Raw genomic sequence first — 12311 nt, 5'->3', positions numbered from 1 at the left:
TGGAGACAGAGTCTCACTTTGTTGCCCCTTGGTAAAGTGCCATGATGTCACAGCTCACAGCCACCTCAAACTCTTGGGCTCAAGAGGTTCTCTTGTTTCAGCCTCCCAAGTAGTTGGGGCTATAGGCACCTGCCCCAAAGCCCAGCTATTTTTAGATATAAGGTCTTCTTGTGGTGCAGGCTGGTCTCGAACCCATGAGCTCAGGTAATCCACCCGCCTTGGCCTCCCAGTGTGCTAGGATTACAGGTGTGAGCCACTGGATCTGCCCCAAATAAACAATTTAACAGTGTATCTCAATAAGCTGGAAAAACAAGAGCAAACCAAACCCCACATTCATAGAAGAAAAATAATAAAGATCAGAGCAGAAATAAATGAAATTGAAACAAAAAAATCAAGAAAGGAAAAAACTGGTTTTTTGAAAAAATAAACAAAATAGAAAAAGAGAACCCAAGTAAAATCAGAAATGAAAAAGACATTACAACTGATACTGCAGAAATAAAAAGGATAATTAGAGACTGTTATCAGCAACTATATGCCAATAAATTGGAAAACCTAGAAGAAATGGATAAATTCCTAGACACATAACAACCTACCAATATTGAACCAGGAAGAAATCCAAAATGAAATCAAAACCTGAATAAACCAATAAGTAATGAAACAGAAGCAGTAATAAAAAGTATTCCATCAAAGAAAATCCCAGGACCTTCACTGCTCAATTCTACCAAGCATTCAAAGAAGAACTAATACCTATCCAACCTAAACTATTTCAAAAAATTAAGGAGGAGTAGAGTGGACCCTCCCAAATTCATCCTATAGTGCCTGTATCATTCTGATATCAAAACTAGACAAAGAAACAACAAAAAAGGAAACTATAGGCCAGTATCTTTGATGAACATAGATGCAAAAATCCTCAACAAAATTCTATCAATCTGAATTCAACAATAAATTTAAAAGATTATTCATCATGATCAAGTGGGATTCATGCCAGAGATACATGGGTGGTTCAACACATGCAAATCAATTTATGTGATATCAACAGAATGAAAAACAAAAACTATGTGATCATTCCAAATGATGCTAAAAAGGCATTTGATAAAATTCAACATTCTTTCATGATAAAAACTCTCAAAAAACTAAGAGTAGAAGGAACTTACCTCAACATGATAAAAGCTATTACCATACTGAATGGGGAAGAATGAAAACCTTTCCTGTAAGATCTGTAACAAGACAAGGATGCTCACTTTGACCACTGTTACTCAGTAGAATACTGGAAGTTCTAGCTAGAGCACTGAGACAGAGAAAGAAATAAAGACATTTAATGGAATGGAAGAAGTCAAATTATCCTTGTTAGCAGATGATGTGATCTTATGTCTAGAGCAGTAGTTCTCAACCTTCCCAATGCCATGACCCTTTAATACAGTTCCTCATGTTGTGGTGACCCCCAACCATAAAATTATTTTCATTGAAATAATTTCATGCACCAAAAATAATTTTATGGTTGGGAGTCACCACAACATGAGGAACTGTATTGAAGGGTCATAGCATTAGGAAGGTTGAGAACCACTGGTCTAGAGAAACCTAAAGACTCCACCCCCAAACTATTCAAACTCACAAACAAAATCAATAAAGTTGCAGGATACAGAATCAAAATCAAAATACAAAAATCAGTGCATTTTCATATGCCAACAGTTAACAATCTGAAAAAGAAACTGAAACATTAATCCCATTTATAATAGCTACAAGAAATATAAAATACCTAGGAATAAATTTAACCAAAAAGAAGTAAAAAATCTCAGTAATAAAAACTATAAAACACTGATGAACAAAGTTTAGGAGGACAAAAAAATGGAAAGATAATCAATGCTCATGGATTGCAAGAATCAATATTGCTAAAATGTCCATACTATTCAAAGCAATCCTCACAGTCAGTGCAATTTCCATCACAATATAAAACTCTTCACATAAATTGAAAATATAATCCAAAAATGTATATATAACAACAACAACAACAACAAAATCAGAATAGTCAAAGCCAGCCTGAGCAAAAAGAACAAAACTGGAGGAATCATATTGGCTGACTTCAGGTTATACTGCAGAGCTGCAGTAAGCAAAACAGCATGGTACTGGCATAAAAACAGATACATGGAATAGTGGAATAGAGAACACAGAAATAAATACACTAATCTGTAGTGAATTTATCTTCAACAGAGGTACCAAGAACATACAGTGGGGAAAGGACAGTCTCTTCAATAAATGATGCTAGGAAAATGGTTATACATCCATATATAGAAGAATAAAACTAGACCCCTATCTCTTACCATATACAAACATTTAAGCACAATGGATTCAAGACTTAAATCTAAGACCTAAAACTGAAACTATTAAAGGAAAACATTGGGGAAATGTTTTAGGACATTGGTCTAGGCAAGGGTCTCTCTCTCTCTTTCTCTGTCTCCCTCCCTACTTTCCTCTCTCCCTCCCTTTTAGGATTTCTTGATTAATACCCCCAAAGCACAAGAAATAAAAGCAAAATTGGACAAATGGAATCACATCAAACTAAAAAGCTTCTGCAAAGCAAAGGAAACAAAAAAAATGAAGAGACAAGCCACAGGATGGGAGAAAATATTTGCAAACTACCCACCTGACAAGGGATGAATAACTAGAATAGATAAGGGAATTCCAACAACTCAATAGAAAAAAGTCAAATAAACCAATTAAAAACTGGGCAAAGGACCTGAATAGACATTTCTCAAAAGAAGACATACAAATGGCCAACAAGCACATGGAAAAAATACTCAATATTATTAGTCATCAGAGAAATGCAAATCAAAACTGTAAATGAGATATCATCTCACCCCAGTTAAAATGGCTTTTATCAAAAAGAAAGGTACTAAATGCTGGTGAGAATGTGGAAAAGGGCGAACCCTCATACACTGTTGGTGGGAGTATAAATTAATGGTACCACTAAGGAGAATATCAGGGAATTTCCTTAGAAACGGAAAGTAGAACTGCCATATGATTTAGCAATTTCGCTACTGGGTATATATCCAAAAGAATGGAAATCAGCATAGCAAAGAGATGTCTCCATACCCATGTTCTGCAGCACTACTTACAATAGCCAAAATATAGAATTAACCCAAATATCCATCAATGGATGAATAGGTTAAAAAAATGTGGCACATATATTCAAAATGGAATATTTTATAGCCACAGAAAAGAATAAAATATTGTCATCTGCAGCAACATGGATGGAACTAAAGGTCATTACGTTAAATGTAATAAGCCAGGCACCAGAAAGACAAATATTACAGGTTCTCGCTCATATTTGGGAGTTTAAAAAGTGGCTCTGATGAAGACAAAGAGTAGATTGGTCCTCCCAGCAGAGAGGGAGGGATGATTAATGCATACAAATCTACTGTTTGATAGAAGAAATAAGATTGAATATTTGATAGATTGTAAAATAAGATCCCAAAGAAAGGAAGGAAGACGTTTCAGTTTTCTATTGCTACATAACAAATATCCCAAACTTAACAATGATTTTATTGTGTCCCATGATTTGGAGGCTCATAGATTTGAGCAGAGCTCAACTGGGAAATTTTTCTGTCCCACATATCATATGTGGTTAATTTTCAGGTTTGCTGGTAGATGGGTTAGTCTGTAAAGACCAAGATTGCTTTATTTATGTGTCTGAGAAGGGTGGTCTCAGCTGAGAATGTCAATAAGAGCACCTATAGGTGATCTTTCCAGGGAAGTCTCAGGGTGACTGGCTGCCTTGCATGATGGTTCAGATTTCAGAGATGTCAAAGTTCCAAGTGTCCTGGAAAAAACTGTAAGACATCTTATGACTTAGCCTCTTAGATTGCAGAATGTCACTTCTCATTAGTTCTATGGGTCAAACAAGTCACTGGCCTTCCTGATTCAGCCCAGACTCAAAGGGAGGGGAATTAGCATATAACCTCTTGCTAAGAGGAGTATCAAAAATTTAAAGTCATTTTTATTTCTTTTATTTTTTTGAGATGGGGTCTTGCCCAGACTGTTCTCAAACTCTTGGACTTAAGTAATCCTCCTGTCTTAGCCTCCCAAGTAGCTGGGAATTTAGGCACACACAATTTAACCCAGTTTGGGACTGTAGGCATGTGCCACTATATCCAGCATACAGTCAAAGCTTGTTCATGTCTCGGGCCATCCCACCCATTCCTCATTTTAATCTGCTACTATGAAAGGAATGTATTGTATAAGATCAGAGAACCTGTAAAAGGCTTGCCTTGGACATGAAGAGAAGCCACTGCTAAACTTTGAAGTACTCAGAGCTCTGTCCTTAGCATTTCTCTCTATATGCTGTCTCCCTGGGGGATCTCATTTAGTCCTTTTGTTTCAAAGAACTTTATATATTAATGACTTTCAGATTTATATCATTAGACCTAACCTCTTGCCTAAGCTCCAGTCTTATATATCCCACTGCCTACTCAACGTATCCACTTGAATGTCCAATAAGTATCTTAAATTTAATGTGACCAAACCTATACTACTGAATTTCTGTCTCACCCCATGTCTACTTCCCCTCAGCCTTCCCTGTCCAAGTAATTGACACAAGTACATTTATTCCATCAGTATTTACTTCCAGTTCATCAATAGGTCTCACTGCCTCCAAGTTCCAGAATATATCCTGAACCTAATTACTTCTTTCCATCTCTTCTCATCTAAGTCAGTGCCACCATCACCTCTCACTGATCTTCCTGCTGCACTCTTGATCCCTCAAAGCCCTTCCTCCATCCATACAGCAGCCAGAGCAATCCTTCCTTCCTTCCCTCTTTCCTTCCTTCCTTCCTTCCTTCCTTCCTTCCTTCCTTCCTTCCTTCCTTCCTTTTTGGACAGTCTCACTCTGTCACCCTGGGTAGAGTGCCATAGCATCATAGCTCACAAAAACCTCAAACTCTTGGGCTCAAGCAATCCTCTTGCCTCAGTCTCCTGAGTAGCTGAGACTACAGGTGTGTGCCACTATGCCCAGCTGGTTTTTCTATTTTTTAATAGAGACGAGTTCTTGCTCTTACTCAGGCTGATCTTGAACTCCTGAGCTCAAGCTATCCACCCACCTCTGCCTCCCAGAGTGCTAGGATTACAGGCATGAGCCACCATGCCTGGCCCAGAGTAATCTTTCTAAAGTGCAAATCAAAGAACATAATTTACCCACTTCAAATTCTCTAAAGACTTCCCATTGCAATCAGAATTGCCTATAAACTTCTCATCAGGGTCTATGAGGCTCTTCAAGTCCTGCCCTGTCTGCCCCTGGCCTCATCTCCCTCAACTCTATTCCCCTTGTTCAATGAGCTTCATCCACTCTGAGCTTCTTTCTGTCCCATGAATGCACAGAGCTTGTTCATGTCTCAGACTATCCCACCCATTGCTCATTCTGGTTGAAGAGGACCCCTGGATCTTCATTTACTTCCTCCTTTTTGTCATTTAGGTGACAAAAAGTGACTTAATTATCACTTTCTCAAAGAGACCTTCCCTGATGACTACAGCTCCTTAGGTCACCTGTCTCACATTACCCTGTTATACCTTCTTTATAACATTTGTCAGCATCTTAAGTTCTTACCCTTTTCTTTTTTATATGTTTATTGCCCATGATTTCTCACTACAATATAAACTCCTTGGGGGGCTCTATTACTGTCCATCTTACTCACAGCTGATTCTCCAGTACCATGAACAATGTAGACCACAAAATAGATACCCTATGATGGGTTTGTTTAAATTGGATATGTCTTTATTCTGCAAGGAGGTTTAGAGAAGATGGGGCGGGGACGGGGGTGGGAGGAGGAAAACTCTTTTCTCTGTGATTAGGGACATGAAGTATTTAGCTGACAGTGAGCAACAAATGGAACAGGGTTTTCAGAAGGGTGGTGAATCATTCTAGACTCTCTTTGTGCCAAAGTTGTATTTCTGAAAAATCAATAGTTGAAAGTTTTTTGTCTTTCAAATCTAATTAATGTTTCTTCTCAAGTGATTTTATGAAAGAACTTGAATATCCACATCTTTTACACTCCTGCCCTGGAATTGATTTATCTTAATTCACAGTTTTTATTTTGTTTTGTTTTCCTCCCTTTCTTTAAAAGATTTTCTATATTGGCCTTTTTTTTTTTTTGAGACAGAGCCTCAAGCTGTCCCCCTGGGTAGAGTGCCCGTGGCATCACAGCTCACAACAACCTCCAACTCCTGGGCTCAAGTGAGTCTCCTGCCTCAGCCTCCCAAGTAGCTGGGATCACAGGTGCCCATCACAATGCTCGGCTATTTTTTGGTTGCAGCCGTCATTGTTGTTTGGCGGGCCTGGGCTGGATTCGAACCCGCCACCTTGGGTGTATATGGCTGGCGCCTTAGCCACTTGAGCCATAGGCGCCAAGCCTCTATATTGGTCTTGACAGCACAGGGTCAAAATCCAGGAAAGCACAAACATCAATGCTCTCTTTCCTCATGGTCCTTCATTATAAGCTTAGCAAATCCCTTCATCTGTTCACATCCATACACTCTGTTTCCCATCAATATAGTCTAGGTGTTTTGCAAGCAAAAGTTAATGCTTTAATATCCATGCTTCTCTCTTTCCCATCAGCAAAATCTATGCATTTTGCAAGAATTAAATTGGTATAGTTTTCTTATATATGTTAGTCATTTTCTACATTTGATAAGTCCTACTCAAGGTGTAGCTGCCTTGCAAAATTAATTTTATTAGTTATCTTTTTCTTGATATTTTCTTTACAAGACTCTTGTAAAATATTTTGATTAGTTGGTTTTTATTGGCTCATACCACTCATCTAGAATGTGGCTATGTGGCTCGGCACCTGTAGCTCAGCAGCTAGGGCACCAGCCACATACACTGGAGCTGGTGGGCTCGAACCCAGCCCGGGCCTGCTAAACAACAATGACAACTACAACCAAAAAATAGCCGGGTGTTGTGGTGGGCTCCTATAGTCCCAGCTACTTGGGAGGCTGAGGCAAGAGAATCACTTAACCCCAAGAGTTTGAGGTTGCTGTGAGCTGTGACACTACGCACTCTACCAGGGCAACATAGTGAGACTCTGTCTCAAAAAAAATAAATAAATAAAAAATAGAATGTGGCTGTGAACTAGATGGGAATTTACAAAGGTGATGAAAAGAGTAATTAAACAAAGAACTACTTCTGACAAAGCATGGTTAATTATTTTCCCTTGGAGGAATGCACATATATACATAGCAAAACAGCTTTTGGAAGCTAGACCAGCCTGCTAGACATGCTGAACCAGTTCTAGTCTATTCTGAAAGAGGAAGGCAACATGTATGATTCATTCCCGAGTCTTTCAGAGATCAAATATGTTTCCACATGATCTAGCAAGTCAAAAACTTCATAGGGGATTTTGATACCTTTTTGCAAAAACCTACATGCCATTTATAAATGTGGCTCAAGAATCAGAATGGACGTGTACATGTAACAATAACAGGTCAGCAGCCAGGTAAACTCCTGTAGGGTCCTTGTACCTTGCCCAAAATAGGATTTTTAAGAACAAGCATCTTGCCAAGAACTCACCCAGAGCTCTAAGAAATGAGACATTTCTCAGACCTCTTTTAGCCTGCTCCTGATCTAAAATCTTGATTAGAAAGTTTATTTTTAGAGTTGTTCACCCACATGTGTGGGAAGAAAGACACAATACTGCTCAGAATGTGTGTATGCAGTTGTTCTCTCTTGTTGAATAGCTTGGGGGCTGAAGTTACCCTGATCAATTTCCTCATTTCCAAATATAGCTGGATGCAAACTATTTCTAAACAAAATATTGGCTTAATTCTTGTGAAACTCCAAAGATTCCGCAGTTTGCTTTGGGATGCTGCAATTGCTACCCTAGCCCACCAAACGTAACCTTCATTTTCCCAGGGTATTCTTGAGGCTCTGGAGTATGTAGCTGACAAGATCAGTGGTGTTTAGCTCTAAGTTCCCACCCTCATTTCTTTTTAAGGACACCCAACTTCTGAGGTTTCTCTCATTTTTATGGGTCTCTAGTGTCCTCCCTTCATGGGAACTTCCTTCTTGCTGCTCCAGGATCGGCCTCCTGCCAAGACGCCAGCCCAGACTGTACCAGTTCTTCCCCTGTTCCTGCTGGTGCTCTGCGCCAAGTTGATAGAGATTGGGTGGGTAGAGATATTCCTACCTGCCTTTCTAACTCAATCCAAGCCTTAAAGAGGCAGTCTTTTTCCTTTGGCTTTTCTTCAGTCCTTTGGAAAGGAGGTAAAACAAGTTTTCTCAGAGAGCAGGCCAGAAAAACATTAATCTGTGTCATAACAAGCAATTTCTCCCATGCAGAGAGCTGGTGTCCTAAGACTAGCCACATCTCTTAGTTTTCTGCTACATTAAAATAAAGTGAATTTCCTGCCCTCCCAGCCATCCCCATTCACTTTCCCCCAAAATGGCTAGAAAAAGTCTCTTCTTGTTTGGTGTAGAAAATATGATCATGGTGTTTTAGGGGATTAACCGTTAGGTCCAAATTCTTGTATCTTTCCTCTAGGAGGCTTTGAGAGTCTCGTGCAAATAACACTCTGGTATCTCAGACTTCCCAAAGTGAATTCATACATTACATATCTTTTTTTCCACCTACTTAACTAAAGCGAGCCTTATCCAGGAAGAATCTCTTGGAGGCGCCCGTAGCTCAGTGGGTAGGACGCTGGCCACATACACCCAGGATGGCGGGTTCGAACCTGGCCCAGGCCAGCTAAACAACAATGACAACTGCAACAACAACAACAAAAAATAGCTGGGCAATGTGGCGGGTGCCTGTAGTCCCAGCTACTTGGGAGACTGAGGCAAGAGAATCAATTAAGCCCAAGAGTTTGAGGTTGCTGTGACAACTACAGCACTCTACCAAGGGCGACATAGACTCTGTCACACACAAAAAAGAATCTCTAACACTTTTCCAATTAGAATTCCCAGGTAACTTCAATATGTGCTTCTGCCTTATTCTGCACAGCAACTTGGCATAGCCTCTTTTTCCCACTAGTCTTAACTTATTCCAATAATTTTATCTTCCAACCGCCTCCTAGATCCTCATAATTAGAAAGCCCTAGGATACTAAAAACAGCCACCACTACCATCCTACATACACACACAGTTTGGGACCCTTGGATTTAAAATATTTAGGAAAAACCAGGCACAGTGGCTCATGCCTATAATGCTAGCATTCTGGGAGGCAGAAGCGAGTAGATTGCTTGAGCTCAGGAGTTTAAGACCAGCCTGAGAAAGGGAGAACCTGTCACTACTAAAAATAGATAAACTAGCCAGGCATGGTGGCCTGGGCCTGTAGTTCCAGGTACTTGGGAGGCTGAGGCAGGAGGATCACTAAAACCCAAGAGTTTGCAGTTGCTATGAGCTTGATGCCATAGCATTCTACCCAGAGTGACAGAGTAAGACTCTGTGTAAAAAAATAAATAAATAATTTAGCAAAGATGGTGGGAAAGGGCTTGGCACCCGTAACTCAGTGGTTACAGTGCTAGCCAGATGCATCAGGGCTGATGAGTTAAAACCTGGCCCAAGTCTGCTAAACAACAATGACAACAACAACAAAAAAATAGCAGAGGGTGGTGCCTATGGCTCAGTGAGTAGAGCACTGGCCCCATATACTGAGGGTGGTGGTTTCAAACCTGGCCCCAGCCAAACTGCAACAACAACAACAAAAATAGCCAGGCGTTATGGCAGGCACCTGTGGTCCCAACTACTCGGGAGGCTGAGGCAAGAGAATTGCCTAAGCCCAGGAGTTAGAGGTTGCTGTGAGCTATGATGCCACAGCACTCTACCGAGGGTGATAAAGTGAGGCTTGGTCTCTAAAAAAAAAAAAGAATAGAAGGGTGTTGTGGTGGGGACCTGTAGTCCCAGCTACTTGGGAGACTTGAGGCAAGAGACTCCCTTAAGCCCAAGAGTTTGAGGTTGCTGTGAGCTGTGACACCATGACACTCTGCCAAGGATGACATAGTAAGACTCTTGTCTCAGAAAAAAAAAAAAAAAAAGATGGTGGGAAAGTATGCTTTTGGAGACAAAATAAGTAAGACTTTCAGGTCAATGTTCAGAAGTACTTTTTAATTGTTACAAATTGCAAACAGAACAAGACTTTAGAGTTTTGTCACCACCATAACCCAAGCTCCGATCGCATTTTACCTGAACTCCTAAAATAATTCTCCTACTTCTACTGTACCGCCAACACATTCTCCATGCAATATCCAATGTTTTTTTAAAACCAGATTAGGTCACTTCCCTGTTTAAATCTTTTTGATGGCTACCCATTTGACACCGAAAAGATTCCAAACTCCTCCTATAATTGTAATAGTAACAGTAGTAATTAATAATGATATAGATGAAAAGAATAGATTACCCCATTATTCTCTATCATTGGATTTTATTTCCTTCATAATATTATTCCCATTGCACTTGTTTGTCTGTCTCCCTGTCTGGAACGTTAGCTTTCTGAAGGCAACAGCACTGTCTTCTTCACTGTTGGGTCTCCTGGCATGGTGCCTAGCACATATTAAGCAATCAGTAAATATTAGTTAAGGGAATTTGGGGGAGAAGGGAGGTTTCTGGTGAGTACCAGAAAACCTGCTAGACAAATTCTAAAAGAGCTGTAACACTGGAAATAAAGTTTTACAACCCATCTAGTCTCTTACCCCAATGTTCAGCCTGTTGTAATACAGAGACTATTTGGATAGTGTTTACGCTGGTGAAGAACAATAGGGAGGAGCTGTTTCCCTTTCCCTAATTGATTTTACCTTACTTGTTCTGACATCAGCTTTACTTTTTACCACGTGGACAAATAAACATATGATTCATTTATTCTTAGCTAAGCAGCTAATCATGCGTGTGGCCACTTGTGTGTGTGTGTGTGTGTGTGTGTGTGTGTAGGGGGGTCATAGTTGTGTGAGTTCCAGATTAATGTTCATCTAGTTGTTCATGGAATCTTAACGATTTTGTCTATTAACATCTTTATTCTTTCTTTTTGCAAATATAAGTAGAGAGTTTATTTGGGCTAAGGTTGAGAATTTCAACCCAGAAGCCAGTTTGAAATTGCCCTGAATATATGCTCCCTTTAACTTTAATTATTCTTTTTTTTTTTTTTTTTGAGACAGAGCCTCAAGCTGTCCCCTGAGTGCTGTGGCATCACAGCTCACAGCATCCTTCAACTCCTGGGCTCAAGTGAGTCTCCTGCCTCAGCCTCCCAAGTAGCTGGGAGGCGCCCACCACAATGCCCGGCTATTTTTTGGTTGCAGCCATCATTGTTGTTTGGCGGGCTGGATTTGAACCCACCACCTTAGGTGTGTGTAGCTGGCGCCTTAGCCACTTGAGCCACAGGCGCTGAGCCACCTTTAATTATTCTTTACTGTAGGATTTTCCAAACTGTGAACTTGGACTTATTGTTGGATATTGTAAAGCTAAGTATGGTCTAGCGAAACCTTTATTTTAAATGAAATCTTCATTTCATATGTGCGACTGTGTGTGTGTGTACCATGTCTTGACATAAAACATGTAATTCTTACTCTGAAAAATAAACAACCATAACAATAAAGATTTTGAAAGCCACTGCCTAAATGAACATTAATATAATGTCTCATATTGGAAAGAAGACTATCTGATAGTTCTAGGATGTCATGTGGCTTGACCTCCATGGCCTCAAGGCTTTGAGGATGTTCAAATTGATGTGAGCAAGAAGGATAATTCTGCCCTATATCTAATGAAAGCAGTATCTACCTTATAGCCTACAACACTGTTAGAAAAATCTATTAAAAGCATTGGCACTACATCAGCTATTTGAAATAAACTACCAATACAGCAAACACATTATTATTTTCATTAGTTCTTCATTGCTCTTCTTCGGTGGCCTAACAGATTAGAGCCAAAATGGCCAGAGGGTCTAGTAAGAGTTGGGGTGGAAGAGAAATGAATAAGGAAGCCCCAAAGAACATTGTGGGTTCTCCTTTTTGTGCCAGTTTTCTTCTGATGACTTCTCCTTTTACAGTGAAATAGGAAGTAAGATCATCTGCTAAGAATGAGAATTGGGAGGAGATATCAAAGGTCTGAGGAAAGAAAATGCATGAAGTGTGGAAGGGTGAATGAACTAAGGAAACATAGCCTGGCTGTCGGCAGCACTAGTGATGTATTCTTAAAGTGGGTCCAGAGCATGGTTATGTTCAGCTGGAGAATGTGGGCAGGTGATAGTTAGAGAGTTGACTTTAACCAAAGATGACAGGAAATTCCGTTTAGGGAGAGGGAATAACATAAACAAAGTTTGAGTGCCTGAAATTGCATGATG

The 12311-nt window shown here is 39.9% G+C and overlaps 1 protein-coding gene and 1 non-coding gene across 2 annotated transcripts in view; one reads left to right on the top strand and one right to left on the bottom strand.

Moving 5' to 3' along the window:
• Positions 1 to 12311, top strand: part of CCDC18 (coiled-coil domain containing 18) — a 149211-nt gene that overhangs the window by 136206 nt on the left and 694 nt on the right. The gene's annotated exons all lie outside the window — the stretch shown is intronic.
• LOC111723308 lies at positions 10574 to 10637 on the bottom strand. The gene has a single exon (XR_002771880.1). It is a non-coding gene; the product is annotated as a U7 small nuclear RNA (small nuclear RNA).

Source organism: Otolemur garnettii, unplaced genomic scaffold, assembly GCF_000181295.1.
Source record: "Otolemur garnettii isolate 467f Iridium unplaced genomic scaffold, OtoGar3 scaffold00010, whole genome shotgun sequence".
NCBI lineage: Eukaryota > Metazoa > Chordata > Mammalia > Primates > Galagidae > Otolemur > Otolemur garnettii.
The sequence above is the reverse complement of the archived record's forward strand: the minus strand, read 5'-3'. Positions and strand labels throughout refer to the sequence as shown.